Genomic DNA, 24,448 nt, shown 5'->3' with positions numbered 1-24,448 from the left:
ACGCCCTCTAACCACTCACCTCGACAACTGCTCTCCTTGACGTCCTCCTCGCCTCAGTCCACCTTCCACGATGCCCCACAACTACACCTTCCTCCAACCACAACCTCTTCGCTCCAAGGTGGCTGCTCTAACCACTATGCCGTGGGAGCTGCTTGTCAGGCATATGCGGCGACCAAGGTCTTGGCCTGTTTTGGCACACAGAGCAACTGCACAGAGGAAAAAAAAGCATGCATGTGTTAGGGGGCACTCGGATTTGAACCAAGGACCTCTTGATCTGCAGTCAAATGCTCTACCACTGAGCTATACCCCCGCAACATGCAGCTCATCTGTACCTCAACATTTTTAATTTTCTGCAATAAACTACATATGTGGGATACGGTTAAGCTTGTAAAGAAAAAAAATGTGTGTTACGGGCACTCGGACCTCTTTACATGCAGTCAAATGCTCTACCACTGAGCTTCAGCCCCACAACATGTGGCTTGTTTGTACCTCAACGTTGCCTCCAGCCCTTCACACCAACTACCACCACTGCCTCCAGCCCTTCAGCCCACCACCCAGGGCCACTCACTTCCACACCAACAACCTTCTTCCTATGGCGCCTCCCCCCCACCACCACCACTACATATGTAGGATATGGTTAAGTCGTAAAGCAAAAAAATGTGTGTTAGGGGGCACTCGGATTTGAGCCAAGGACCTCTTGATCTGCAGTCAAATGCTCTACCACTGAGCTATACCCCCGCAACACATGGCTTGCCAGGGTAACCGCACAGAGGGGGGATTCGAAGCTAAGTCCGAACTAGCTCTCGGCTTGCCTGTACTATCCCAGTCAAATGTATATGAACCGGTGGGGAAAAAAATGATTTTGTCAAAACAGGCCAAGACCACAGTCATCCTTGCTAGTTTCCATGAAGCTCTCATGGTCTAGTGGTTAGAGCTGCTGCCTTGGAGCAGAGAGGTTGTGAGTTCAAGTCCTGTGAACACCCTGAAGCTCGTTTGGAGAAATTGTGGCAGCATAGTGTGGAAGCGGGTGTGTGTGTGTGTGTGTGTGTGTGTGTGAAGTGGTTGATGGTCGGGCACCCATAAGGTGTTGGAGAAGGAGCTCTGGTGTGGATGGCTGTGGTAGCTGGTATGTGAGTGTGGGTGGGAAGATTCCATAGGAAGAAGGTTGTTGGTGTGGAAGTGAGTGGTCCCGGTTCCTGGGTGGTAGTTGGTGTGAAGGGCTGGTGGCAATGGTGGTAGCTGGTGTGGAGGCAGTGGTGGTAGTTGGTGTGAAGGGCTGGAGGCAATGGTGGATTGCAGAGGAGGTTTTCGTGATATAAAAAAAAAAAAAAAAAAAAAAAAAAAAAGGCAAATAAAATCCCCCATCTTTTTATTTTCAACATCCCACATGCTTCGACAGACACAACACCACTTTTGGCAGATCCCCAACCTAGAATCCTCCATTCCAGGCAGTGGACCACCTTCCACGATGCCCCACAACTACACCTTCCTCCGCAACGCCCTCTAACCACTTACTTACCTCGACAACTGCTCTCCTTGACATCCTCCTCGCCTCAGTCCATCCAGCGACATGCTCCAGGGTCTTCAGGGACATTGCTCTCCATTCCGCTCTTCCTGACATCCACCTCGCCTCAGTCCATCCATGCACCGATATCTTCCAATCCCATGAGTGGTGGTGGTGTGGGTGGGAAGGTTCCATAGGAAGAAGGTTGTTGGTGTGGAAGTGAGTGGTCCCGGTAATTGGTGTGAAGGGCTGGTGGCAGTGGTGGTAGTTGGTGTGGAGGCAGTAGTGGTAGTTGGTGTGAAGGGTTGGAGGCAATGGTGGATTGCAGAGGAGGTTTTCTTGATAAAAAAAAAAAACAAAAACAAAAAAAAGGCAAATAAAATCCCCCATCTTTTTATTTTCAACATCCCACATGCTTCGACAGACACAACACCACTTTTGGCAGATCCCCAACCTAGAATCCTCCATTCCAGGCAGTGGACCACCTTCCACGATGCCCCACAACTACACCTTCCTCCGCAATGCCCTCTAACCACTCACCTCGACAACTGCTCTCCTTGACGTCCTCCTCGCCTCAGTCCACCTTCCACGATGCCCCACAACTACACCTTCCTCCAACCACTTACCTCGACAACTGCTCTCCTTGACATCCTCCTCGCCTCAGTCCACCTTCCACAATGCCCCACAACTACACCTTCCTCCAACCACTTACCTCGACAACTGCTCTCCTTGACATCCATCTCGCCTCAGTCCATCCATGCACCGATATCTTCCAATCCACCAGACATCCCAGGTTCTCACGATCCATCTCTTTTAACAGCTGCCATCTTCAGGGTCTTGACAGGATTCGAACTCACAACCTCTTCGCTCCAAGGCGTCTGCTCTAACCACTATGCCGTGGGAGGTGCTTGTCAGGCATATGCGGCGACCAAGGTCTTGGCCTGTTTTGGCACACAGAGCAACTGCACAGAGGAAAGGGGGGGGGGGGACTCCAACCTAAGGTGGAGCTAGCTCTCAACTGGCTATGTCAAGATCTCTGAATGCTAAGTGGTTAGCCTTGCCACCTTACAGTGTGAAGGTGGTGGGTTCAATCTATAAATGTAACTTAGATGTAAGTTTTGTCAAACCACAAAAAGATCAAAGAGTTACATTCGTAGATCTTAAAGGGATACTCGTGTGTCAATTTTTTTTTTTTAAATTAACTGGTGCCAAAAAGTTAGACAGATTAGTAAATGACTTGTATTTAAAGCTCTTTACTCTTATCAGCTGCTTTATACTACAGAGGAAGTTGTATGGTTCTTTTCTGTCTGACCACAATGCCCCACCAAGAAAAAATTGTGCATTAGCGGGCATTTGTATTTGAACCAAGGACCTCTTGAACCTCTGCGCTCCAGGGTGGCTGCTCATCAACTGGATGAGGCGACCAAAATCTTGCAGTGCAAAGCTAGTGGGGGTCTGCTATAAACAACATATGTAGGATGTGGTTAAGCTGTAAAAAAAAGCATGCATGTGTTAGGGGGCACTCGGATTTGAACCAAGGACCTCTTGATCTGCAGTCAAATGCTCTACCACTGAGCTATACCCCCGCAACATGCAGCTCATCTGTACCTCAACATTTTTAATTTTCTGCAATAAACTACATATGTGGGATACGGTTAAGCTTGTAAAGAAAAAAAATGTGTGTTACGGGCACTCGGACCTCTTTACATGCAGTCAAATGCTCTACCACTGAGCTTCAGCCCCACAACATGTGGCTTGTTTGTACCTCAACGTTGCCTCCAGCCCTTCACACCAACTACCACCACTGCCTCCAGCCCTTCAGCCCACCACCCAGGGCCACTCACTTCCACACCAACAACCTTCTTCCTATGGCGCCTCCCCCCCACCACCACCACTACATATGTAGGATATGGTTAAGTCGTAAAGCAAAAAAATGTGTGTTAGGGGGCACTCGGATTTGAGCCAAGGACCTCTTGATCTGCAGTCAAATGCTCTACCACTGAGCTATACCCCCGCAACACATGGCTTGCCAGGGTAACCGCACAGAGGGGGGATTCGAAGCTAAGTCCGAACTAGCTCTCGGCTTGCCTGTACTATCCCAGTCAAATGTATATGAACCGGTGGGGAAAAAAATGATTTTGTCAAAACAGGCCAAGACCACAGTCATCCTTGCTAGTTTCCATGAAGCTCTCATGGTCTAGTGGTTAGAGCTGCTGCCTTGGAGCAGAGAGGTTGTGAGTTCAAGTCCTGTGAACACCCTGAAGCTCGTTTGGAGAAATTGTGGCAGCATAGTGTGGAAGCGGAGGTGTGTGTGTGTGTGTGTGTGTGTGTGTGTGAAGTGGTTGATGGTCGGGCACCCATAAGGTGTTGGAGAAGGAGCTCTGGTGTGGATGGCTGTGGTAGCTGGTATGTGAGTGTGGGTGGGAAGATTCCATAGGAAGAAGGTTGTTGGTGTGGAAGTGAGTGGTCCCGGTTCCTGGGTGGTAGTTGGTGTGAAGGGCTGGTGGCAATGGTGGTAGCTGGTGTGGAGGCAGTGGTGGTAGTTGGTGTGAAGGGCTGGAGGCAATGGTGGATTGCAGAGGAGGTTTTCGTGATATAAAAAAAAGGCAAATAAAATCCCCCATCTTTTTATTTTCAACATCCCACATGCTTCGACAGACACAACACCACTTTTGGCAGATCCCCAACCTAGAATCCTCCATTCCAGGCAGTGGACCACCTTCCACGATGCCCCACAACTACACCTTCCTCCGCAACGCCCTCTAACCACTTACTTACCTCGACAACTGCTCTCCTTGACATCCTCCTCGCCTCAGTCCATCCAGCGACATGCTCCAGGGTCTTCAGGGACATTGCTCTCCATTCCGCTCTTCCTGACATCCACCTCGCCTCAGTCCATCCATGCACCGATATCTTCCAATCCCATGAGTGGTGGTGGTGTGGGTGGGAAGGTTCCATAGGAAGAAGGTTGTTGGTGTGGAAGTGAGTGGTCCCGGTAATTGGTGTGAAGGGCTGGTGGCAGTGGTGGTAGTTGGTGTGGAGGCAGTAGTGGTAGTTGGTGTGAAGGGCTGGAGGCAATGGTGGATTGCAGAGGAGGTTTTCTTGATATAAAAAAAAAAAAAAAAAAAAAAGGCAAATAAAATCCCCCATCTTTTTATTTTCAACATCCCACATGCTTCGACAGACACAACACCACTTTTGGCAGATCCCCAACCTAGAATCCTCCATTCCAGGCAGTGGACCACCTTCCACGATGCCCCACAACTACACCTTCCTCCGCAACGCCCTCTAACCACTTACTTACCTCGACAACTGCTCTCCTTGACATCCTCCTCGCCTCAGTCCATCCAGCGACATGCTCCAGGGTCTTCAGGGACATTGCTCTCCATTCCGCTCTTCCTGACATCCACCTCGCCTCAGTCCATCCATGCACCGATATCTTCCAATCCCATGAGTGGTGGTGGTGTGGGTGGGAAGGTTCCATAGGAAGAAGGTTGTTGGTGTGGAAGTGAGTGGTCCCGGTAATTGGTGTGAAGGGCTGGTGGCAGTGGTGGTAGTTGGTGTGGAGGCAGTAGTGGTAGTTGGTGTGAAGGGTTGGAGGCAATGGTGGATTGCAGAGGAGGTTTTCTTGATAAAAAAAAAAAACAAAACAAAAAAAAGGCAAATAAAATCCCCCATCTTTTTATTTTCAACATCCCACATGCTTCGACAGACACAACACCACTTTTGGCAGATCCCCAACCTAGAATCCTCCATTCCAGGCAGTGGACCACCTTCCACGATGCCCCACAACTACACCTTCCTCCGCAACGCCCTCTAACCACTCACCTCGACAACTGCTCTCCTTGACGTCCTCCTCGCCTCAGTCCACCTTCCACGATGCCCCACAACTACACCTTCCTCCAACCACTTACCTCGACAACTGCTCTCCTTGACATCCACCTCGCCTCAGTCCATCCATGCACCAATATCTTCCAATCCACCAGACATCCCAGGTTCTCACGATCCATCTCTTTTAACAGCTGCCATCTTCAGGGTCTTGACAGGATTCGAACTCACAACCTCTTCGCTCCAAGGTGGCTGCTCTAACCACTATGCCGTGGGAGCTGCTTGTCAGGCATATGCGGCGACCATGGTCTTGGCCTGTTTTGGCACACAGAGCAACTGCACAGAGGAAAAAAAAGCATGCATGTGTTAGGGGGCACTCGGATTTGAACCAAGGACCTCTTGATCTGCAGTCAAATGCTCTACCACTGAGCTATACCCCCGCAACATGCAGCTCATCTGTACCTCAACATTTTTAATTTTCTGCAATAAACTACATATGTGGGATACGGTTAAGCTTGTAAAGAAAAAAAATGTGTGTTACGGGCACTCGGACCTCTTTACATGCAGTCAAATGCTCTACCACTGAGCTTCAGCCCCACAACATGTGGCTTGTTTGTACCTCAACGTTGCCTCCAGCCCTTCACACCAACTACCACCACTGCCTCCAGCCCTTCAGCCCACCACCCAGGGCCACTCACTTCCACACCAACAACCTTCTTCCTATGGCGCCTCCCCCCCACCACCACCACTACATATGTAGGATATGGTTAAGTCGTAAAGCAAAAAAATGTGTGTTAGGGGGCACTCGGATTTGAGCCAAGGACCTCTTGATCTGCAATCAAATGCTCTACCACTGAGCTATACCCCCGCAACACATGGCTTGCCAGGGTAACCGCACAGAGGGGGGATTCGAAGCTAAGTCCGAACTAGCTCTCGGCTTGCCTGTACTATCCCAGTCAAATGTATATGAACCGGTGGGGAAAAAAATGATTTTGTCAAAACAGGCCAAGACCACAGTCATCCTTGCTAGTTTCCATGAAGCTCTCATGGTCTAGTGGTTAGAGCTGCTGCCTTGGAGCAGAGAGGTTGTGAGTTCAAGTCCTGTGAACACCCTGAAGCTCGTTTGGAGAAATTGTGGCAGCATAGTGTGGAAGCGGAGGAGTGTGTGTGTGTGTGTGTGTGTGTGTGTGTGTGTGTGTGAAGTGGTTGATGGTCGGGCACCCATAAGGTGTTGGAGAAGGAGCTCTGGTGTGGATGGCTGTGGTAGCTGGTATGTGAGTGTGGGTGGGAAGATTCCATAGGAAGAAGGTTGTTGGTGTGGAAGTGAGTGGTCCCGGTTGCTGGGTGGTAGTTGGTGTGAAGGGCTGGTGGCAATGGTGGTAGCTGGTGTGGTGGTAGTTGGTGTGAAGGGCTGGAGGCAATGGTGGATTGCAGAGGAGGTTTTCTTGATATAAAAAAAAAAAAAAAAGGCAAATAAAATCCCCCATCTTTTTATTTTCAACATCCCACATGCTTCTTGACATCGACCTCGCCTCAGTCCATCCATGCACCGATATCTTCCAATCCACCAGACATCCCAGGTTCTCACGATCCATCTCTTTTAACAGCTGCCATCTTCAGGGTCTTGACAGGATTCGAACTCACAACCTCTTCGCTCCAAGGCGGCTGCTCTAACCACTATGCCGTGGGAGCTGCTTGTCAGGCATATGCGGCGACCAAGGTCTTGGCCTGTTTTGGCACACAGAGCAACTGCACAGAGGAAAGGGGGGGGGGGGACTCCAACCTAAGGTGGAGCTAGCTCTCAACTGGCTATGGGAAGCCCGTTGGCTTCCTGGCTATGGTTGGGAAGATTCCATAGGAAGAAGGTTGTTGGTGTGGAAGTGAGTGGTCCCGGTTCCTGGGTGGTAGTTGGTGTGAAGGGCTGGTGGCAATGGTGGTAGCTGGTGTGGAGGCAGTGGTGGTAGTTGGTGTGAAGGGCTGGAGGCAATGGTGGATTGCAGAGGAGGTTTTCGTGATATAAAAAAAAGGCAAATAAAATCCCCCATCTTTTTATTTTCAACATCCCACATGCTTCGACAGACACAACACCACTTTTGGCAGATCCCCAACCTAGAATCCTCCATTCCAGGCAGTGGACCACCTTCCACGATGCCCCACAACTACACCTTCCTCCGCAACGCCCTCTAACCACTTACTTACCTCGACAACTGCTCTCCTTGACATCCTCCTCGCCTCAGTCCATCCAGCGACATGCTCCAGGGTCTTCAGGGACATTGCTCTCCATTCCGCTCTTCCTGACATCCACCTCGCCTCAGTCCATCCATGCACCGATATCTTCCAATCCCATGAGTGGTGGTGGTGTGGGTGGGAAGGTTCCATAGGAAGAAGGTTGTTGGTGTGGAAGTGAGTGGTCCCGGTAATTGGTGTGAAGGGCTGGTGGCAGTGGTGGTAGTTGGTGTGGAGGCAGTAGTGGTAGTTGGTGTGAAGGGCTGGAGGCAATGGTGGATTGCAGAGGAGGTTTTCTTGATATAAAAAAAAAAAAAAAAAAAAAAGGCAAATAAAATCCCCCATCTTTTTATTTTCAACATCCCACATGCTTCGACAGACACAACACCACTTTTGGCAGATCCCCAACCTAGAATCCTCCATTCCAGGCAGTGGACCACCTTCCACGATGCCCCACAACTACACCTTCCTCCGCAACGCCCTCTAACCACTTACTTACCTCGACAACTGCTCTCCTTGACATCCTCCTCGCCTCAGTCCATCCAGCGACATGCTCCAGGGTCTTCAGGGACATTGCTCTCCATTCCGCTCTTCCTGACATCCACCTCGCCTCAGTCCATCCATGCACCGATATCTTCCAATCCCATGAGTGGTGGTGGTGTGGGTGGGAAGGTTCCATAGGAAGAAGGTTGTTGGTGTGGAAGTGAGTGGTCCCGGTAATTGGTGTGAAGGGCTGGTGGCAGTGGTGGTAGTTGGTGTGGAGGCAGTAGTGGTAGTTGGTGTGAAGGGTTGGAGGCAATGGTGGATTGCAGAGGAGGTTTTCTTGATAAAAAAAAAAAACAAAACAAAAAAAAGGCAAATAAAATCCCCCATCTTTTTATTTTCAACATCCCACATGCTTTGACAGACACAACACCACTTTTGGCAGATCCCCAACCTAGAATCCTCCATTCCAGGCAGTGGACCACCTTCCACGATGCCCCACAACTACACCTTCCTCCGCAACGCCCTCTAACCACTCACCTCGACAACTGCTCTCCTTGACGTCCTCCTCGCCTCAGTCCACCTTCCACGATGCCCCACAACTACACCTTCCTCCAACCACTTACCTCGACAACTGCTCTCCTTGACATCCTCCTTGCCTCAGTCCACCTTCCACAATGCCCCACAACTACACCTTCCTCCAACCACTTACCTCGACAACTGCTCTCCTTGACATCCACCTCGCCTCAGTCCATCCATGCACCAATATCTTCCAATCCACCAGCCATCCCAGGTTCTCACGATCCATCTCTTTTAACAGCTGCCATCTTCAGGGTCTTGACAGGATTCGAACTCACAACCTCTTCGCTCCAAGGTGGCTGCTCTAACCACTATGCCGTGGGAGCTGCTTGTCAGGCATATGCGGCGACCATGGTCTTGGCCTGTTTTGGCACACAGAGCAACTGCACAGAGGAAAAAAAAGCATGCATGTGTTAGGGGGCACTCGGATTTGAACCAAGGACCTCTTGATCTGCAGTCAAATGCTCTACCACTGAGCTATACCCCCGCAACATGCAGCTCATCTGTACCTCAACATTTTTAATTTTCTGCAATAAACTACATATGTGGGATACGGTTAAGCTTGTAAAGAAAAAAAATGTGTGTTACGGGCACTCGGACCTCTTTACATGCAGTCAAATGCTCTACCACTGAGCTTCAGCCCCACAACATGTGGCTTGTTTGTACCTCAACGTTGCCTCCAGCCCTTCACACCAACTACCACCACTGCCTCCAGCCCTTCAGCCCACCACCCAGGGCCACTCACTTCCACACCAACAACCTTCTTCCTATGGCGCCTCCCCCCCACCACCACCACTACATATGTAGGATATGGTTAAGTCGTAAAGCAAAAAAATGTGTGTTAGGGGGCACTCGGATTTGAGCCAAGGACCTCTTGATCTGCAGTCAAATGCTCTACCACTGAGCTATACCCCCGCAACACATGGCTTGCCAGGGTAACCGCACAGAGGGGGGATTCGAAGCTAAGTCCGAACTAGCTCTCGGCTTGCCTGTACTATCCCAGTCAAATGTATATGAACCGGTGGGGAAAAAAATGATTTTGTCAAAACAGGCCAAGACCACAGTCATCCTTGCTAGTTTCCATGAAGCTCTCATGGTCTAGTGGTTAGAGCTGCTGCCTTGGAGCAGAGAGGTTGTGAGTTCAAGTCCTGTGAACACCCTGAAGCTCGTTTGGAGAAATTGTGGCAGCATAGTGTGTGTGTGTGTGTGTGTGTGTGTGTGTGTGTGTGTGAAGTGGTTGATGGTCGGGCACCCATAAGGTGTTGGAGAAGGAGCTCTGGTGTGGATGGCTGTGGTAGCTGGTATGTGAGTGTGGGTGGGAAGATTCCATAGGAAGAAGGTTGTTGGTGTGGAAGTGAGTGGTCCCGGTTCCTGGGTGGTAGTTGGTGTGAAGGGCTGGTGGCAATGGTGGTAGCTGGTGTGGAGGCAGTGGTGGTAGTTGGTGTGAAGGGCTGGAGGCAATGGTGGATTGCAGAGGAGGTTTTCTTGATATAGAAAAAAAAAAAAAAAAAAAAAGGCAAATAAAATCCCCCATCTTTTTATTTTCAACATCCCACATGCTTCTTGACATCGACCTCGCCTCAGTCCATCCATGCACCGATATCTTCCAATCCACCAGACATCCCAGGTTCTCACGATCCATCTCTTTTAACAGCTGCCATCTTCAGGGTCTTGACAGGATTCGAACTCACAACCTCTTCACTCCAAGGCGGCTGCTCTAACCACTATGCCATGGGAGCTGCTTGTCAGGCATATGCGGCGACCAAGGTCTTGGCCTGTTTTGGCACACAGAGCAACTGCACAGAGGAAAGGGGGGGGGGGGGACTCCAACCTAAGGTGGAGCTAGCTCTCAACTGGCTATGTCAAGATCTCTGAATGCTAAGTGGTTAGCCTTGCCACCTTACAGTGTGAAGGTGGTGGGTTCAATCTATAAATGTAACTTAGATGTAAGTTTTGTCAAACCACAAAAAGATCAAAGAGTTACATTCGTAGATCTTAAAGGGATACTCGTGTGTCAATTTTTTTTTTTAAATTAACTGGTGCCAAAAAGTTAGACAGATTAGTAAATGACTTGTATTTAAAGCTCTTTACTCTTATCAGCTGCTTTATACTACAGAGGAAGTTGTATGGTTCTTTTCTGTCTGACCACAATGCCCCACCAAGAAAAAATTGTGCATTAGCGGGCATTTGTATTTGAACCAAGGACCTCTTGAACCTCTGCGCTCCAGGGTGGCTGCTCATCAACTGGATGAGGCGACCAAAATCTTGCAGTGCAAAGCTAGTGGGGGTCTGCTATAAACAACATATGTAGGATGTGGTTAAGCTGTAAAAAAAAGCATGCATGTGTTAGGGGGCACTCGGATTTGTACCAAGGACCTCTTGATCTGCAGTCAAATGCTCTACCACTGAGCTATACCCCCGCAACATGCAGCTCATCTGTACCTCAACATTTTTAATTTTCTGCAATAAACTACATATGTGGGATACGGTTAAGCTTGTAAAGAAAAAAAATGTGTGTTACGGGCACTCGGACCTCTTTACATGCAGTCAAATGCTCTACCACTGAGCTTCAGCCCCACAACATGTGGCTTGTTTGTACCTCAACGTTGCCTCCAGCCCTTCACACCAACTACCACCACTGCCTCCAGCCCTTCAGCCCACCACCCAGGGCCACTCACTTCCACACCAACAACCTTCTTCCTATGGCGCCTCCCCCCCACCACCACCACTACATATGTAGGATATGGTTAAGTCGTAAAGCAAAAAAATGTGTGTTAGGGGGCACTCGGATTTGAGCCAAGGACCTCTTGATCTGCAGTCAAATGCTCTACCACTGAGCTATACCCCCGCAACACATGGCTTGCCAGGGTAACCGCACAGAGGGGGGATTCGAAGCTAAGTCCGAACTAGCTCTCGGCTTGCCTGTACTATCCCAGTCAAATGTATATGAACCGGTGGGGAAAAAAATGATTTTGTCAAAACAGGCCAAGACCACAGTCATCCTTGCTAGTTTCCATGAAGCTCTCATGGTCTAGTGGTTAGAGCTGCTGCCTTGGAGCAGAGAGGTTGTGAGTTCAAGTCCTGTGAACACCCTGAAGCTCGTTTGGAGAAATTGTGGCAGCAGAGTGTGGAAGCGGAGGAGTGTGTGTGAGTGTGTGTGTGTGTGTGTGAAGTGTGTGTGGTTGATGGTCGGGCACCCATAAGGTGTTGGAGAAGGAGCTCTGGTGTGGATGGCTGTGGTAGCTGGTATGTGAGTGTGGGTGGGAAGATTCCATAGGAAGAAGGTTGTTGGTGTGTAAGTGAGTGGTCCCGGTTCCTGGGTGGTAGTTGGTGTGAAGGGCTGGTGGCAATGGTGGTAGCTGGTGTGGAGGCAGTGGTGGTAGTTGGTGTGAAGGGCTGGAGGCAATGGTGGATTGCAGAGGAGGTTTTCGTGATATAAAAAAAAAAAAAAAAAAGGCAAATAAAATCCCCCATCTTTTTATTTTCAACATCCCACATGCTTCGACAGACACAACACCACTTTTGGCAGATCCCCAACCTAGAATCCTCCATTCCAGGCAGTGGACCACCTTCCACGATGCCCCACAACTACACCTTCCTCCGCAACGCCCTCTAACCACTTACTTACCTCGACAACTGCTCTCCTTGACATCCTCCTCGCCTCAGTCCATCCAGCGACATGCTCCAGGGTCTTCAGGGACATTGCTCTCCATTCCGCTCTTCCTGACATCCACCTCGCCTCAGTCCATCCATGCACCGATATCTTCCAATCCCATGAGTGGTGGTGGTGTGGGTGGGAAGGTTCCATAGGAAGAAGGTTGTTGGTGTGGAAGTGAGTGGTCCCGGTAATTGGTGTGAAGGGCTGGTGGCAGTGGTGGTAGTTGGTGTGGAGGCAGTAGTGGTAGTTGGTGTGAAGGGCTGGAGGCAATGGTGGATTGCAGAGGAGGTTTTCTTGATATAAAAAAAAAAAAAGGCAAATAAAATCCCCCATCTTTTTATTTTCAACATCCCACATGCTTCGACAGACACAACACCACTTTTGGCAGATCCCCAACCTAGAATCCTCCATTCCAGGCAGTGGACCACCTTCCACGATGCCCCACAACTACACCTTCCTCCGCAACGCCCTCTAACCACTTACTTACCTCGACAACTGCTCTCCTTGACATCCTCCTCGCCTCAGTCCATCCAGCGACATGCTCCAGGGTCTTCAGGGACATTGCTCTCCATTCCGCTCTTCCTGACATCCACCTCGCCTCAGTCCATCCATGCACCGATATCTTCCAATCCCATGAGTGGTGGTGGTGTGGGTGGGAAGGTTCCATAGGAAGAAGGTTGTTGGTGTGGAAGTGAGTGGTCCCGGTAATTGGTGTGAAGGGCTGGTGGCAGTGGTGGTAGTTGGTGTGGAGGCAGTAGTGGTAGTTGGTGTGAAGGGTTGGAGGCAATGGTGGATTGCAGAGGAGGTTTTCTTGATAAAAAAAAAAAAACAAAACAAAAAAAAAAAAAGGCAAATAAAATCCCCCATCTTTTTATTTTCAACATCCCACATGCTTCGACAGACACAACACCACTTTTGGCAGATCCCCAACCTAGACTCCTCCATTCCAGGCAGTGGACCACCTTCCACGATGCCCCACAACTACACCTTCCTCCGCAACGCCCTCTAACCACTCACCTCGACAACTGCTCTCCTTGACGTCCTCCTCGCCTCAGTCCACCTTCCACGATGCCCCACAACTACACCTTCCTCCAACCACTTACCTCGACAACTGCTCTCCTTGACATCCTCCTCGCCTCAGTCCACCTTCCACAATGCCCCACAACTACACCTTCCTCCAACCACTTACCTCGACAACTGCTCTCCTTGACATCCACCTCGCCTCAGTCCATCCATGCACCGATATCTTCCAATCCACCAGACATCCCAGGTTCTCACGATCCATCTCTTTTAACAGCTGCCATCTTCAGGGTCTTGACAGGATTCGAACTCACAACCTCTTCGCTCCAAGGTGGCTGCTCTAACCACTATGCCGTGGGAGCTGCTTGTCTGGCATATGCGGCGACCAAGGTCTTGGCCTGTTTTGGCACACAGAGCAACTGCACAGAGGAAAGGGGGGGGGGGGGACTCCAACCTAAGGTGGAGCTAGCTCTCAACTGGCTATGTCAAGATCTCTGAATGCTAAGTGGTTAGCCTTGCCACCTTACAGTGTGAAGGTGGTGGGTTCAATCTATAAATGTAACTTAGATGTAAGTTTTGTCAAACCACAAAAAGATCAAAGAGTTACATTCGTAGATCTTAAAGGGATACTCGTGTGTCAATTTTTTTTTTTTAAATTAACTGGTGCCAAAAAGTTAGACAGATTAGTAAATGACTTGTATTTAAAGCTCTTTACTCTTATCAGCTGCTTTATACTACAGAGGAAGTTGTATGGTTCTTTTCTGTCTGACCACAATGCCCCACCAAGAAAAAATTGTGCATTAGCGGGCATTTGTATTTGAACCAAGGACCTCTTGAACCTCTGCGCTCCAGGGTGGCTGCTCATCAACTGGATGAGGCGACCAAAATCTTGCAGTGTAAAGCTAGTGGGGGTCTGCTATAAACAACATATGTAGGATGTGGTTAAGCTGTAAAAAAAAGCATGCATGTGTTAGGGGGCACTCGGATTTGAACCAAGGACCTCTTGATCTGCAGTCAAATGCTCTACCACTGAGCTATACCCCCGCAACATGCAGCTCATCTGTACCTCAACATTTTTAATTTTCTGCAATAAACTACATATGTGGGATACGGTTAAGCTTGTAAAGAAAAAAAATGTGTGTTACGGGCACTCGGACCTCTTTACATGCAGTCAAATGCTCTACCACTGAGCTTCAGCCCCACAACATGTGGCTTGTTTGTACCTCAACGTTGCCTCCAGCCCTTCACACCAACTACCACCACTGCCTCCAGCCCTTCAGCCCACCACCCAGGGCCACTCACTTCCACACCAACAACCTTCTTCCTATGGCGCCTCCCCCCCACCACCACCACTACATATGTAGGATATGGTTAAGTCGTAAAGCAAAAAAATGTGTGTTAGGGGGCACTCGGATTTGAGCCAAGGACCTCTTGATCTGCAGTCAAATGCTCTACCACTGAGCTATACCCCCGCAACACATGGCTTGCCAGGGTAACCGCACAGAGGGGGGATTCGAAGCTAAGTCCGAACTAGCTCTCGGCTTGCCTGTACTATCCCAGTCAAATGTATATGAACCGGTGGGGAAAAAAATGATTTTGTCAAAACAGGCCAAGACCACAGTCATCCTTGCTAGTTTCCATGAAGCTCTCATGGTCTAGTGGTTAGAGCTGCTGCCTTGGAGCAGAGAGGTTGTGAGTTCAAGTCCTGTGAACACCCTGAAGCTCGTTTGGAGAAATTGTGGCAGCAGAGTGTGGAAGCGGAGGAGTGTGTGTGAGTGTGTGTGTGTGTGTGTGTGTGTGTGTGTGAAGTGTGTGTGGTTGATGGTCGGGCACCCATAAGGTGTTGGAGAAGGAGCTCTGGTGTGGATGGCTGTGGTAGCTGGTATGTGAGTGTGGGTGGGAAGATTCCATAGGAAGAAGGTTGTTGGTGTGTAAGTGAGTGGTCCCGGTTCCTGGGTGGTAGTTGGTGTGAAGGGCTGGTGGCAATGGTGGTAGCTGGTGTGGAGGCAGTGGTGGTAGTTGGTGTGAAGGGCTGGAGGCAATGGTGGATTGCAGAGGAGGTTTTCGTGATATAAAAAAAAAAAAAAAAAAGGCAAATAAAATCCCCCATCTTTTTATTTTCAACATCCCACATGCTTCGACAGACACAACACCACTTTTGGCAGATCCCCAACCTAGAATCCTCCATTCCAGGCAGTGGACCACCTTCCACGATGCCCCACAACTACACCTTCCTCCGCAACGCCCTCTAACCACTTACTTACCTCGACAACTGCTCTCCTTGACATCCTCCTCGCCTCAGTCCATCCAGCGACATGCTCCAGGGTCTTCAGGGACATTGCTCTCCATTCCGCTCTTCCTGACATCCACCTCGCCTCAGTCCATCCATGCACCGATATCTTCCAATCCCATGAGTGGTGGTGGTGTGGGTGGGAAGGTTCCATAGGAAGAAGGTTGTTGGTGTGGAAGTGAGTGGTCCCGGTAATTGGTGTGAAGGGCTGGTGGCAGTGGTGGTAGTTGGTGTGGAGGCAGTAGTGGTAGTTGGTGTGAAGGGCTGGAGGCAATGGTGGATTGCAGAGGAGGTTTTCTTGATATAAAAAAAAAAAAGGCAAATAAAATCCCCCATCTTTTTATTTTCAACATCCCACATGCTTCGACAGACACAACACCACTTTTGGCAGATCCCCAACCTAGAATCCTCCATTCCAGGCAGTGGACCACCTTCCACGATGCCCCACAACTACACCTTCCTCCGCAACGCCCTCTAACCACTTACTTACCTCGACAACTGCTCTCCTTGACATCCTCCTCGCCTCAGTCCATCCAGCGACATGCTCCAGGGTCTTCAGGGACATTGCTCTCCATTCCGCTCTTCCTGACATCCACCTCGCCTCAGTCCATCCATGCACCGATATCTTCCAATCCCATGAGTGGTGGTGGTGTGGGTGGGAAGGTTCCATAGGAAGAAGGTTGTTGGTGTGGAAGTGAGTGGTCCCGGTAATTGGTGTGAAGGGCTGGTGGCAGTGGTGGTAGTTGGTGTGGAGGCAGTAGTGGTAGTTGGTGTGAAGGGTTGGAGGCAATGGTGGATTGCAGAGGAGGTTTTCTTGATAAAAAAAAAAAAACAAAACAAAAAAAAAGGCAAATAAAATCCCCCATCTTTTTATTTTCAACATCCCACATGCTTCGACAGACACAACACCACTTTTGGCAGATCCCCAACCTAGACTCCTCCATTCCAGGCAGTGGACCACCTTCCACGATGCCCCACAACTACACCTTCCTCCGCAACGCCCTCTAACCACTCACCTCGACAACTGCTCTCCTTGACGTCCTCCTCGCCTCAGTCCACCTTCCACGATGCCCCACAACTACACCTTCCTCCAACCACTTACCTCGACAACTGCTCTCCTTGACATCCTCCTCGCCTCAGTCCACCTTCCACAATGCCCCACAACTACACCTTCCTCCAACCACTTACCTCGACAACTGCTCTCCTTGACATCCACCTCGCCTCAGTCCATCCATGCACCGATATCTTCCAATCCACCAGACATCCCAGGTTCTCACGATCCATCTCTTTTAACAGCTGCCATCTTCAGGGTCTTGACAGGATTCGAACTCACAACCTCTTCGCTCCAAGGTGGCTGCTCTAACCACTATGCCGTGGGAGCTGCTTGTCTGGCATATGCGGCGACCAAGGTCTTGGCCTGTTTTGGCACACAGAGCAACTGCACAGAGGAAAGGGGGGGGGGGGGGGACTCCAACCTAAGGTGGAGCTAGCTCTCAACTGGCTATGTCAAGATCTCTGAATGCTAAGTGGTTAGCCTTGCCACCTTACAGTGTGAAGGTGGTGGGTTCAATCTATAAATGTAACTTAGATGTAAGTTTTGTCAAACCACAAAAAGATCAAAGAGTTACATTCGTAGATCTTAAAGGGATACTCGTGTGTCAATTTTTTTTTTTTAAATTAACTGGTGCCAAAAAGTTAGACAGATTAGTAAATGACTTGTATTTAAAGCTCTTTACTCTTATCAGCTGCTTTATACTACAGAGGAAGTTGTATGGTTCTTTTCTGTCTGACCACAATGCCCCACCAAGAAAAAATTGTGCATTAGCGGGCATTTGTATTTGAACCAAGGACCTCTTGAACCTCTGCGCTCCAGGGTGGCTGCTCATCAACTGGATGAGGCGACCAAAATCTTGCAGTGTAAAGCTAGTGGGGGTCTGCTATAAACAACATATGTAGGATGTGGTTAAGCTGTAAAAAAAAGCATGCATGTGTTAGGGGGCACTCGGATTTGAACCAAGGACCTCTTGATCTGCAGTCAAATGCTCTACCACTGAGCTATACCCCCGCAACATGCAGCTCATCTGTACCTCAACATTTTTAATTTTCTGCAATAAACTACATATGTGGGATACGGTTAAGCTTGTAAAGAAAAAAAATGTGTGTTACGGGCACTCGGACCTCTTTACATGCAGTCAAATGCTCTACCACTGAGCTTCAGCCCCACAACATGTGGCTTGTTTGTACCTCAACGTTGCCTCCAGCCCTTCACACCAACTACCACCACTGCCTCCAGCCCTTCAGCCCACCACCCAGGGCCACTCACTTCCACACCAACAACCTTCTTCCTATGGCGCCTCCCCCCCACCACCACCACTACATATGTAGGATATGGTTAAGTCGTAAAGCAAAAAAATGTGTGTTAGGGGGCACTCGGATTTGAGCCAAGGACCTCTTGATCTGCAGTCAAATGCTCTACCACTGAGCTATACCCCCGCAACACATGGCTTGCCAGGGTAACCGCACAGAGGGGGGATTCGAAGCTAAGTCCGAACTAGCTCTCGGCTTGCCTGTACTATCCCAGTCAAATGTATATGAACCGGTGGGGAAAAAAATGATTTTGTCAAAACAGGCCAAGACCACAGTCATCCTTGCTAGTTTCCATGAAGCTCTCATGGTCTAGTGGTTAGAGCTGCTGCCTTGGAGCAGAGAGGTTGTGAGTTCAAGTCCTGTGAACACCCTGAAGCTCGTTTGGAGAAATTGTGGCAGCATAGTGTGGAAGCGGAGGTGTGTGTGTGTGTGTGTGTGTGTGTGTGTGAAGTGTGTGTGGTTGATGGTCGGGCACCCATAAGGTGTTGGAGAAGGAGCTCTGGTGTGGATGGCTGTGGTAGCTGGTATGTGAGTGTGGGTGGGAAGATTCCATAGGAAGAAGGTTGTTGGTGTGTAAGTGAGTGGTCCCGGTTCCTGGGTGGTAGTTGGTGTGAAGGGCTGGTGGCAATGGTGGTAGCTGGTGTGGAGGCAGTGGTGGTAGTTGGTGTGAAGGGCTGGAGGCAATGGTGGATTGCAGAGGAGGTTTTCGTGATATAAAAAAAAAAAAAAAAAAATCCCCCATCTTTTTATTTTCAACATCCCACATGCTTCGACAGACACAACACCACTTTTGGCAGATCCCCAACCTAGAATCCTCCATTCCAGGCAGTGGACCACCTTCCACGATGCCCCACAACTACACCTTCCTCCGCAACGCCCTCTAACCACTTACTTACCTCGACAACTGCTCTCCTTGACATCCTCCTCGCCTCAGTCCATCCAGCGACATGCTCCAGGGTCTTCAGGGACATTGCTCTCCATTCCGCTCTTCCTGACATCCACCTCGCCTCAGTCCATCCATGCACCGATATCTTCCAATCCCATGAGTGGTGGTGGTGTGGGTGGGAAGGTTCCATAGGAAGAAGGTTGTTGGTGTGGAAGTGAGTGGTCCCGGTAATTGGTGTGAAGGGCTGGTGGCAGTGGTGGTAGTTGGTGTGGAGGCAGTAGTGGTAGTTGGTGTGAAGGGCTGGAGGCAATGGTGGATTGCAGAGGAGGTTTTCTTGATATAAAAAAAAAAAAAAAAAAAAAAGGCAAATAAAATCCCCCATCTTTTTATTTTCAACATCCCACATGCTTCGACAGACACAACACCACTTTTGGCAGATCCCCAACCTAGAATCCTCCATTCCAGGCAGTGGACCACCTTCCACGATGCCCCACAACTACACCTTCCTCCGCAACGCCCTCTAACCACTTACTTACCTCGACAACTGCTCTCCTTGACATCCTCCTCGCCTCAGTCCATCCAGCGACATGCTCCAGGGTCTTCAGGGACATTGCTCTCCATTCCGCTCTTCCTGACATCCACCTCGCCTCAGTCCATCCATGCACCGATATCTTCCAATCCCATGAGTGGTGGTGGTGTGGGTGGGAAGGTTCCATAGGAAGAAGGTTGTTGGTGTGGAAGTGAGTGGTCCCGGTAATTGGTGTGAAGGGCTGGTGGCAGTGGTGGTAGTTGGTGTGGAGGCAGTAGTGGTAGTTGGTGTGAAGGGTTGGAGGCAATGGTGGATTGCAGAGGAGGTTTTCTTGATAAAAAAAAAAAAACAAAACAAAAAAAAGGCAAATAAAATCCCCCATCTTTTTATTTTCAACATCCCACATGCTTCGACAGACACAACACCACTTTTGGCAGATCCCCAACCTAGAATCCTCCATTCCAGGCAGTGGACCACCTTCCACGATGCCCTACAACTACACCTTCCTCCGCAACGCCCTCTAACCACTCACCTCGACAACTGCTCTCCTTGACGTCCTCCTCGCCTCAGTCCACCTTCCACGATGCCCCACAACTACACCTTCCTCCAACCACTTACCTCGACAACTGCTCTCCTTGACATCCTCCTCGCCTCAGTCCACCTTCCACAATGCCCCACAACTACACCTTCCTCCAACCACTTACCTCGACAACTGCTCTCCTTGACATCCACCTCGCCTCAGTCCATCCATGCACCGATATCTTCCAATCCACCAGACATCCCAGGTTCTCACGATCCATCTCTTTTAACAGCTGCCATCTTCAGGGTCTTGACAGGATTCGAACTCACAACCTCTTCGCTCCAAGGTGGCTGCTCTAACCACTATGCCGTGGGAGCTGCTTGTCAGGCATATGCGGCGACCAAGGTCTTGGCCTGTTTTGGCACACAGAGCAACTGCACAGAGGAAAAAAAAGCATGCATGTGTTAGGGGGCACTCGGATTTGAACCAAGGACCTCTTGATCTGCAGTCAAATGCTCTACCACTGAGCTATACCCCCGCAACGTGCAGCTCATCTGTACCTCAACATTTTTAATTTTCTGCAATAAACTACATATGTGGGATACGGTTAAGCTTGTAAAGAAAAAAAATGTGTGGCACTCGGACCTCTTTACATGCAGTCAAATGCTCTACCACTGAGCTTCAGCCCCACAACATGTGGCTTGTTTGTACCTCAACGTTGCCTCCAGCCCTTCACACCAACTACCACCACTGCCTCCAGCCCTTCAGCCCACCACCCAGGGCCACTCACTTCCACACCAACAACCTTCTTCCTATGGCGCCTCCCCCCCACCACCACCACTACATATGTAGGATATGGTTAAGTCGTAAAGCAAAAAAATGTGTGTTAGGGGGCACTCGGATTTGAGCCAAGGACCTCTTGATCTGCAGTCAAATGCTCTACCACTGAGCTATACCCCCGCAACACATGGCTTGCCAGGGTAACCGCACAGAGGGGGGATTCGAAGCTAAGTCCGAACTAGCTCTCGGCTTGCCTGTACTATCCCAGTCAAATGTATATGAACCGGTGGGGAAAAAAATGATTTTGTCAAAACAGGCCAAGACCACAGTCATCCTTGCTAGTTTCCATGAAGCTCTCATGGTCTAGTGGTTAGAGCTGCTGCCTTGGAGCAGAGAGGTTGTGAGTTCAAGTCCTGTGAACAACCTGAAGCTCGTTTGGAGAAATTGTGGCAGCATAGTGTGGAAGCGGAGGTGTGTGTGTGTGTGTGTGTGTGTGTGTGTGTGTGTGTGTGTGTGAAGTGGTTGATGGTCGGGCACCCATAAGGTGTTGGAGAAGGAGCTCTGGTGTGGATGGCTGTGGTAGCTGGTATGTGAGTGTGGGTGGGAAGATTCCATAGGAAGAAGGTTGTTGGTGTGGAAGTGAGTGGTCCCGGTTCCTGGGTGGTAGTTGGTGTGAAGGGCTGGTGGCAATGGTGGTAGCTGGTGTGGTAGCTGGTGTGGAGGCAGTGGTGGTAGTTGGTGTGAAGGGCTGGAGGCAATGGTGGATTGCAGAGGAGGTTTTCTTGATATAAAAAAAAAAAAAAAAAAAGGCAAATAAAATCCCCCATCTTTTTATTTTCAACATCCCACATGCTTCTTGACATCGACCTCGCCTCAGTCCATCCATGCACCGATATCTTCCAATCCACCAGACATCCCAGGTTCTCACGATCCATCTCTTTTAACAGCTGCCATCTTCAGGGTCTTGACAGGATTCGAACTCACAACCTCTTCGCTCCAAGGCGGCTGCTCTAACCACTATGCCGTGGGAGCTGCTTGTCAGGCATATGCGGCGACCAAGGTCTTGGCCTGTTTTGGCACACAGAGCAACTGCACAGAGGAAAGGGGGGGGGGGGACTCCAACCTAAGGTGGAGCTAGCTCTCAACTGGCTATGTCAAGATCTCTGAATGCCTCAGTCCACCTTCCACAATGCCCCACAACTACACCTTCCTCCAACCACTTACCTCGACAACTGCTCTCCTTGACATCCACCTCGCCTCAGTCCATCCATGCACCGATATCTTCCAATCCACCAGACATCCCAGGTCATACAATGACTTGTATTTAAAGCTCTTTACTCTTATCAGCTGCTTTATACTACAGAGGAAGTTGTATGGTTCTTTTCTGTCTGACCACAATGCCCCACCAAGAAAAAATTGTGCATTAGCGGGCATTTGTATTTGAACCAAGGACCTCTTGAACCTCTGCGCTCCAGGGTGGCTGCTCATCAACTGGATGAGGCGACCAAAATCTTGCAGTGCAAAGCTAGTGGGGGTCTGCTATAAACAACATATGTAGGATGTGGTTAAGCTGTAAAAAAAAGCATGCATGTGTTAGGGGGCACTCGGATTTGAACCAAGGACCTCTTGATCTGCAGTCAAATGCTCTACCACTGAGCTATACCCCCGCAACATGCAGCTCATCTGTACCTCAACATTTTTAATTTTCTGCAATAAACTACATATGTGGGATACGGTTAAGCTTGTAAAGAAAAAAAATGTGTGTTACGGGCACTCGGACCTCTTTACATGCAGTCAAATGCTCTACCACTGAGCTTCAGCCCCACAACATGTGGCTTGTTTGTACCTCAACGTTGCCTCCAGCCCTTCACACCAACTACCACCACTGCCTCCAGCCCTTCAGCCCACCACCCAGGGCCACTCACTTCCACACCAACAACCTTCTTCCTATGGCGCCTCCCCCCCACCACCACCACTACATATGTAGGATATGGTTAAGTCGTAAAGCAAAAAAATGTGTGTTAGGGGGCACTCGGATTTGAGCCAAGGACCTCTTGATCTGCAGTCAAATGCTCTACCACTGAGCTATACCCCCGCAACACATGGCTTGCCAGGGTAACCGCACAGAGGGGGGATTCGAAGCTAAGTCCGAACTAGCTCTCGGCTTGCCTGTACTATCCCAGTCAAATGTATATGAACCAGTGGGGAAAAAAATGATTTTGTCAAAACAGGCCAAGACCACAGTCATCCTTGCTAGTTTCCATGAAGCTCTCATGGTCTAGTGGTTAGAGCTGCTGCCTTGGAGCAGAGAGGTTGTGAGTTCAAGTCCTGTGAACACCCTGAAGCTCGTTTGGAGAAATTGTGGCAGCAGAGTGTGGAAGCGGAGGTGTGTGTGTGTGTGAAGTGTGTGTGGTTGATGGTCGGGCACCCATAAGGTGTTGGAGAAGGAGCTCTGGTGTGGATGGCTGTGGTAGCTGGTATGTGAGTGTGGGTGGGAAGATTCCATAGGAAGAAGGTTGTTGGTGTGTAAGTGAGTGGTCCCGGTTCCTGGGTGGTAGTTGGTGTGAAGGGATGGTGGCAATGGTGGTAGCTGGTGTGGAGGCAGTGGTGGTAGTTGGTGTGAATGGTGGATTGCAGAGGAGGTTTTCGTGATATAAAAAAAAAAAAAAAAAAAAGGCAAATAAAATCCCCCATCTTTTTATTTTCAACATCCCACATGCTTCGACAGACACAACACCACTTTTGGCAGATCCCCAACCTAGAATCCTCCATTCCAGGCAGTGGACCACCTTCCACGATGCCCCACAACTACACCTTCCTCCGCAACACCCTCTAACCACTTACTTACCTCGACAACTGCTCTCCTTGACATCCTCCTCGCCTCAGTCCATCCAGCGACATGCTCCAGGGTCTTCAGGGACATTGCTCTCCATTCCGCTCTTCCTGACATCCACCTCGCCTCAGTCCATCCATGCACCGATATCTTCCAATCCCATGAGTGGTGGTGGTGTGGGTGGGAAGGTTCCATAGGAAGAAGGTTGTTGGTGTGGAAGTGAGTGGTCCCGGTAATTGGTGTGAAGGGCTGGTGGCAGTGGTGGTAGTTGGTGTGGAGGCAGTAGTGGTAGTTGGTGTGAAGGGCTGGAGGCAATGGTGGATTGCAGAGGAGGTTTTCGTGATATAAAAAAAAAAAAAAAAAAAAAGGCAAATAAAATCCCCCATCTTTTTATTTTCAACATCCCACATGCTTCGACAGACACAACACCACTTTTGGCAGATCCCCAACCTAGAATCCTCCATTCCAGGCAGTGGACCACCTTCCACGATGCCCCACAACTACACCTTCCTCCGCAACGCCCTCTAACCACTTACTTACCTCGACAACTGCTCTCCTTGACATCCTCCTCGCCTCAGTCCATCCAGCGACATGCTCCAGGGTCTTCAGGGACATTGCTCTCCATTCCGCTCTTCCTGACATCCACCTCGCCTCAGTCCATCCATGCACCGATATCTTCCAATCCCATGAGTGGTGGTGGTGTGGGTGGGAAGGTTCCATAGGAAGAAGGTTGTTGGTGTGGAAGTGAGTGGTCCCGGTAATTGGTGTGAAGGGCTGGTGGCAGTGGTGGTAGTTGGTGTGGAGGCAGTAGTGGTAGTTGGTGTGAAGGGCTGGAGGCAATGGTGGATTGCAGAGGAGGTTTTCTTGATATAAAAAAAAAAAAAAAAAAAAAGGCAAATAAAATCCCCCATCTTTTTATTTTCAACATCCCACATGCTTCGACAG

At 49.7% G+C, this 24,448-nt stretch overlaps 16 non-coding genes across 16 annotated transcripts; all 16 read right to left on the bottom strand.

Moving 5' to 3' along the window:
• Positions 1–238: 238 nt before the first annotated feature.
• On the bottom strand, positions 239–310 carry TRNAC-GCA (transfer RNA cysteine (anticodon GCA)). Its single transcript has one exon. It is a non-coding gene; the product is annotated as a tRNA-Cys (tRNA).
• A 356-nt stretch (positions 311–666) lies between these two features.
• TRNAC-GCA (transfer RNA cysteine (anticodon GCA)) lies at positions 667–738 on the bottom strand. Its single transcript has one exon. It is a non-coding gene; the product is annotated as a tRNA-Cys (tRNA).
• A 2,280-nt stretch (positions 739–3,018) lies between these two features.
• On the bottom strand, positions 3,019–3,090 carry TRNAC-GCA (transfer RNA cysteine (anticodon GCA)). Its single transcript has one exon. It is a non-coding gene; the product is annotated as a tRNA-Cys (tRNA).
• A 356-nt stretch (positions 3,091–3,446) lies between these two features.
• Positions 3,447–3,518, bottom strand: TRNAC-GCA (transfer RNA cysteine (anticodon GCA)). Its single transcript has one exon. It is a non-coding gene; the product is annotated as a tRNA-Cys (tRNA).
• A 2,182-nt stretch (positions 3,519–5,700) lies between these two features.
• On the bottom strand, positions 5,701–5,772 carry TRNAC-GCA (transfer RNA cysteine (anticodon GCA)). Its single transcript has one exon. It is a non-coding gene; the product is annotated as a tRNA-Cys (tRNA).
• A 3,263-nt stretch (positions 5,773–9,035) lies between these two features.
• Positions 9,036–9,107, bottom strand: TRNAC-GCA (transfer RNA cysteine (anticodon GCA)). The gene has a single exon. It is a non-coding gene; the product is annotated as a tRNA-Cys (tRNA).
• Positions 9,108–9,463: 356 nt separating this feature from the next.
• On the bottom strand, positions 9,464–9,535 carry TRNAC-GCA (transfer RNA cysteine (anticodon GCA)). Its single transcript has one exon. It is a non-coding gene; the product is annotated as a tRNA-Cys (tRNA).
• Positions 9,536–11,396: 1,861 nt separating this feature from the next.
• On the bottom strand, positions 11,397–11,468 carry TRNAC-GCA (transfer RNA cysteine (anticodon GCA)). Its single transcript has one exon. It is a non-coding gene; the product is annotated as a tRNA-Cys (tRNA).
• Positions 11,469–14,270: 2,802 nt separating this feature from the next.
• TRNAC-GCA (transfer RNA cysteine (anticodon GCA)) lies at positions 14,271–14,342 on the bottom strand. The gene has a single exon. It is a non-coding gene; the product is annotated as a tRNA-Cys (tRNA).
• Positions 14,343–14,698: 356 nt separating this feature from the next.
• Positions 14,699–14,770, bottom strand: TRNAC-GCA (transfer RNA cysteine (anticodon GCA)). Its single transcript has one exon. It is a non-coding gene; the product is annotated as a tRNA-Cys (tRNA).
• A 2,811-nt stretch (positions 14,771–17,581) lies between these two features.
• Positions 17,582–17,653, bottom strand: TRNAC-GCA (transfer RNA cysteine (anticodon GCA)). Its single transcript has one exon. It is a non-coding gene; the product is annotated as a tRNA-Cys (tRNA).
• Positions 17,654–18,009: 356 nt separating this feature from the next.
• TRNAC-GCA (transfer RNA cysteine (anticodon GCA)) lies at positions 18,010–18,081 on the bottom strand. Its single transcript has one exon. It is a non-coding gene; the product is annotated as a tRNA-Cys (tRNA).
• Positions 18,082–20,356: 2,275 nt separating this feature from the next.
• Positions 20,357–20,428, bottom strand: TRNAC-GCA (transfer RNA cysteine (anticodon GCA)). The gene has a single exon. It is a non-coding gene; the product is annotated as a tRNA-Cys (tRNA).
• Positions 20,429–20,778: 350 nt separating this feature from the next.
• Positions 20,779–20,850, bottom strand: TRNAC-GCA (transfer RNA cysteine (anticodon GCA)). Its single transcript has one exon. It is a non-coding gene; the product is annotated as a tRNA-Cys (tRNA).
• A 1,415-nt stretch (positions 20,851–22,265) lies between these two features.
• Positions 22,266–22,337, bottom strand: TRNAC-GCA (transfer RNA cysteine (anticodon GCA)). The gene has a single exon. It is a non-coding gene; the product is annotated as a tRNA-Cys (tRNA).
• Positions 22,338–22,693: 356 nt separating this feature from the next.
• On the bottom strand, positions 22,694–22,765 carry TRNAC-GCA (transfer RNA cysteine (anticodon GCA)). The gene has a single exon. It is a non-coding gene; the product is annotated as a tRNA-Cys (tRNA).
• Between the last annotated feature and the right edge of the window lie 1,683 nt (positions 22,766–24,448).

This window comes from Hyla sarda, chromosome 2 (assembly GCF_029499605.1).
Source record: "Hyla sarda isolate aHylSar1 chromosome 2, aHylSar1.hap1, whole genome shotgun sequence".
NCBI classification, from domain to species: Eukaryota; Metazoa; Chordata; class Amphibia; order Anura; family Hylidae; genus Hyla; species Hyla sarda.
Note: the sequence above shows the minus strand (reverse complement) of the source record. Positions and strands in the feature narration are given on the sequence as shown.